Source organism: Coccinella septempunctata, chromosome 7 (assembly GCF_907165205.1).
Source record: "Coccinella septempunctata chromosome 7, icCocSept1.1, whole genome shotgun sequence".
NCBI lineage: Eukaryota > Metazoa > Arthropoda > Insecta > Coleoptera > Coccinellidae > Coccinella > Coccinella septempunctata.
Window position 1 is genome coordinate 6225988 of NC_058195.1, and position 5600 is coordinate 6231587.

The 5600-nt window shown below is 33.9% G+C and overlaps 1 non-coding gene across 1 annotated transcript; it reads left to right on the forward strand.

Moving 5' to 3' along the window:
* The first annotated feature begins 4519 nt into the window (after positions 1 to 4519).
* On the forward strand, positions 4520 to 4591 carry Trnam-cau. The gene has a single exon. It is a non-coding gene; the product is annotated as a tRNA-Met (tRNA).
* Positions 4592 to 5600: the final 1009 nt, after the last annotated feature.

Consider the following 5600-nt stretch of genomic DNA (forward strand, 5'->3'; position numbering starts at 1 on the left):
AGAATCATTTGACTTCCAAGTCTGCCACTTTTTAAATTAAAATTTGGAAGACCAATATGGCCGTTTCCGTCGCACAATTCCCGTCACATTTATTCGAAAAAGCTCCTTCCTGATATTCTATGTTCTAAGGAAAATACCTATACTTCATTCAAATTTATTTTAGCAGTCGGTTGGCCATGAAATAATTTTCTCAAGTTTTTGTAACTAGAACGAAGTTAGGTTGGCACTCATGAAATGTCGTTAATGTCATAACGCCGTTGCCACAACTAATATCAATTTTTATTACGAAAATTCGAAAATGCCGAAAGTGATTGAAAAAAGAGACAGGGTTTCAGGAAGTGCTATTTAGAATTCAGGTCCGCTCATTCAAATAGTTATACCCTGATATTCTAAAATCCACAATACGTCAGACGGTAGCGAACATATTCAATGTAAGAGAATTTATATAATGTTTCATCTGAATCTAAACGACCTATATTTCAGCTGAATATTTCCACAATCAGAAAGATTGTGAATGAAGAGTATGACAAAGAATTTTTCCTTCTATTGGGAGACCCAAAAAAGTGGTGGCATTTCAGAATTTTATGTTTGAGCGAATTAATGCGAAAAGTTAACTACAGGATTTTGGATAAATGTCATCGGAGAATGAGTTCCCTAAAATGGATTTTTCTATTTTTCATTTGACTTGTCCTATACAATGTAAATGTCTTAAGGTACTAATAAATACCTAATTATTATAATTACATCAATGTATTAAGATGAATAGCCACAAATACGCGCAAGTTGCCCTGTTACTGTTTATTCATGTGAAATTTTTGTTCAACGGTGAAGTTGCATCTTAACTTGAAACTTCCTTCAACTCCTTTTACTTATATTGATGCAAGATGATTTTTATAGAAAAATTTTACATTCTTGTAATTATCTGTTAATTCCTTCGGGAGATACCCATTCCCAACCACTGCTACATATGCATTTCATCTTCGGGTTAATATTTTTGAAATCTACAAATGATGTAAGCCAAAGAAGATAACGAACATTAACTCTCCTCAAGCTAGTGCATATTATGATATTATACTGATCTCTTGTATTTTCCATGCAAATAATTGGATTTGGTATGCCTTCAATCAGTTTGTATAAACTTCAATTATGTTCGTCAGATATTTTCCGAAGAGATTCGACATTGTGATAAAATACGTAATAACAGAAACTTTTACGTAGAACGGGCAACAAAGCGTTGATTTAAAACCCAAAAATGTTTTGACAAGCTTCATAACCCCACATTTTCGTACTATACAGAGTGAAATGTGTCAAATTTCCATGGCCAACCGACTGCTAAAATAAAGTTGAATGAAGTATACATTTTCGAATTTTTTGGTTTTAATGGTTTTTCTACAGCCTGTATCTTTTGAACTGAGCGGATTCGGAAAAAATGGTAAAGGAAAAAAGTTTTTCTTTTGACCTCGAGAACCTACTGTTAAAATATTTGTACGGATCAAAGACTCACACTGTAGATATAATATTTACTCGAAATTCTGAGTCAGATTCTAAACCCTTCTCTACATCCCAGTGGAGTAAAGATTCAAGCGAAATTTCAACAATAATTGATCACGAGATAACATTAATACGACAGTGAAATCAATTCGAAAACAATTGTCATCAGAAGTGCTTGAATTTTCGTAAGCTAGCGGTTTAGTCCCTTCAGCTCAACAAACAGGGTTGAACTGCGACCAGTATTTCAAACCCCATCAAGAAAATTAACCCTACGAACATCAGAGACCGTCATATTTGCCCAACTAAATCCAGATAATACCGGAATTTAATTACAATCTCGCTTCTGAGGATCCCACCTCAAACAGAAACAGTCGCAATTTTTTCGTTGTCCATAATTAAAAGACAACAGAACGGAATGTCTCGCAGTTCTCGTTACTATTCGATTAAAAACAAACAAGTGAACTTAATCTGCCTCCTGCGTGGAAGTTATTAAAGTGTCTTTTCCACCAGGCATGCATTTTCCGGTTGAATTTTCAGAAGGGTGGCTTGGGGAACTTCCTGGTCGTGTTTGGATTCACATGTTACCATGGGGCTGGGGTACAATAATTATGGAATCGATCATGGGGAGCTGAAATCTATGGATTGACCTTAGAAATGAAATTTTAAAGTTTCAGTATAGATGGTGGAATCATTCGTTCGATTTTGTTTTTGTAAAACTTTAAAATGTTGAAATATTTTAACAGTAGGTTCTTGAGGTCATAAGAAAAACTTTTTTCCTTTACCATTTTTTCTGAATCCGCTCAGTTCAAAAGAACAGGCTGTAGAAAAACCATAAAAAATGTTATTTCTCAAAAACGGTTTAATCGAATGAAATTAATTTCGAAATATTGTTTTTCATTTATTTGATGAATCTTTTTCGAATACAAGATATCACCCACGTCTTCCAGTTTTCTCATTATGACCATTACGTACATAAAAATACCAAAATTTCGAAGAAACCAACTCTTGAAACTAAGTTGGACGATATCTTATGAATATTTGAACGTTTTGTAAAATAAAACTGTTTTTCATATTATCTCGTATAATAGGCCGTTTCCGAATAATTCAAAAATAAAAAATATCTGTGAAATTCGAAAAATTTGGTTCTTTGGCTACTCTGTTTAAAAGATCCACAGATGTGTGTTGTCACAGATTTAGCTAGTTATTCTGAAGGTAATTTTGTCTCTCCAAGAGTGGCACAGCTCATTATGAAAATGGCTATATCTTCTTATCAGGGCCAAATCAGAAAAAATGCTATAAGAAAAAAGTCTTTCTTTTGACCTCAAGAATTTACTACTAAAATATTTGTATGCGTCAAAAACTCCCCCTGTATAATTCATATTTTTGAAAATATCCTCGAGAAACTGTGAAAAATTCTTATGACCTTTTTTGTACGACAATATCTTATGAAACGTTTTGGATTTTGAAGTGGTGTATAATGAGAGGATATCTGTGGGGACCAATATTTTCTAACATATCCACAAAAACCTATACATTTCATTCAGGATATCCCAGCAATAAAAATGTTTTCAAAACTTATATCCCATTCAGGAAAACCCTGTACATTTTAATGAAAAAAATATGCAACCAAATCCTCAAACGAATGGCAATACTCATTTTAGGATTTTCTAACAACTAGATACAAAACCGTCCATTTATCATTGACATCGATGATCTATACCAGACAAAAGATCTTGGCATAGCCAGAAACAACATGCTGAATCCATCAGTAAACATGATACTTTCGTACAGTTAAACCTCAACCCACGATTGTCGGGATAAGACTCAGAAGAAGAAGAAGAAGAACAAGAAACATTAAGGGTAGGCGCCAAAATATCACATTAAGGATATAAACCAAGAAATACGATCGGTCCACTTCCAATATACAGGGAATTTCAAGTTGCTTTCGGCAAAACCTGTAAGATGATCCAGGGTACTCTAAACCCTGCAAAATACCACATGTTTTCAATGATTCTTTAAAAAGTGTTGCAATGTCAGAAACAAATATCAGTTTGAAAACTAATTAGGTGCAACATATGGAATTGACGACTCTTCAGCAATCCCATAGCAGTAATTTATGCTTTGTCCCAATGGTATCAAGACATCATTTGTTTCCTCAAGCTAAAACCATATATATGTATATTATTTTCATAGCACACTACTAATCATTTCCACCGGCTTTCGTGCAAATTTCTACTATACAAACAACTCCATTTCCGAGCCCTTATCGAATTGATTACAGTATTTCGAATTTGATAGCGTAAACCCAAAAAAAAAACACAAACCTCAATGTTTGTTGGCTTTACCAGTTTGCATGTAACTTGTGATGTATGGTAGCATTATCTTGCATTGTAATTGCAATGGTTCGGGTTCAGTGCAGGAACCTCGTTCTCTTTATCATTAATTACACTATCATTAAGTTATATACCGTGACGATAACCGAAATAGTAGTAGACCTATGTTTTTCAAGTCCCATGAAGTTATCAACATGAACATTTCAATAAATGCTCACTGAAATGTTCAGATTTGTGGCATTTCAATTTGAGAACCTTTTTAGGTGTTGAATCTTTTATATGCAAAGGCTTCATTTATTATATTAAATATTTTATGAGTTATAAACGACGCTTTATTAATTATAAACCATTGGCATCAATCAATATATTCAAAAATTCCCTTGAAATTTTCACTACTGACGCGTTGACACTTGGGAAAAATTGAAAAAGTCAGAAACTTTTGCGTGATTCTTCAAATTCATCCCAGAGGGATCACCCATTCAGGTATTTAACTTGCCCAATGCTTCGATGCCATAAATTAATTTTCCACATTTTATATTGAAGGAGATAAATACTTCAATCTGTCATCTGAAACGTTTTTCTATTTCGATAAAAATTTTTATAGGATTTAATGGAAAAAATGCAAACTTACAATAGAATTAAACGGTGTTTTACTACTGACCTCAAATGCTACATTTATTTAAAAACTTCCAACAAGCAGAGTGGCGCAGTGGAAGCGTGCTGGGCCCATAACCCAGAGGTCCGTGGATCGAAACCACGCTCTGCTAAAACTTTTTACTTTTTCACGTTCCAATTATAAATTTTTTCAATCTACAACGAAATGTTATTGAGTTTTTCATTGTTTATGCATATATTTCCAAAAAACTTTGAGCCCTATCCTTCCTATCTATAACTAATAAAAAATAAATGTCATATAACATCATCTGAAATATTACCCTTCATCCCCACAGAGATGTATTCCGCATACTTTCCACGATATTGATTTTCCACGTAAACGAAGGGGCGCTGAGTTATGAGTTTTTATAAAGAACAAGGCAGACCCACCTACACGTATGTGGCTGTGACATATGTCATGAACACAACCTGTATTTCGACACTCTAAAATAGGGTTCCCTATATTAAGAGGAAAGAGGAACAGATTTTGTTTACATTCCCGGAGGACTCCACAATGGCAGGGAGTTTATGCCCCTACGTTCGGAAATGGGATTTTCCCCATAATAAAAGAGTAATTCCACGCTCACGTGGTTCTACTAGGCAGTGATCGGCCTCAAAAATATTTGAGAGCTTATCTTATCACTCAGACAAGATGGAAATGAAGAACAGAATATCATTTAAAGGACGATATAATATTATAGTATTGTAGATTACTCATAACTATGAAACTAAGGCTTATTATAAGAAAAGTTTTATTATTTTGTGGTGGCTTTTTTCTTATTACATATTACTAGAATTTCTTCGATCTCAATGCAACCGTTCGCTCTTGACGAATTTTTAACTGAACCCATCTTTTTCAGGATTTTTCGTCAGCTTTTGAGTCATTTATCTCTCAGTAAAAGTAACCGTAAGTGGAAATGTGATATATATTCTGAAAGAACAACTCCTCTAGTAATAAATCTGAAAATTTCATCTATCTAAGTCCAACCGTTCGATCTTGAGGAATTTTTAACTGAACTCAGCTTTTTCAGGATTTTTCGAAGGTCAGCTTTCGGGTAGTTTATCTCCCAATAAACGTAACCGTAGATGGAAATCTGATACATATTCTGAAAGAGCAACTCT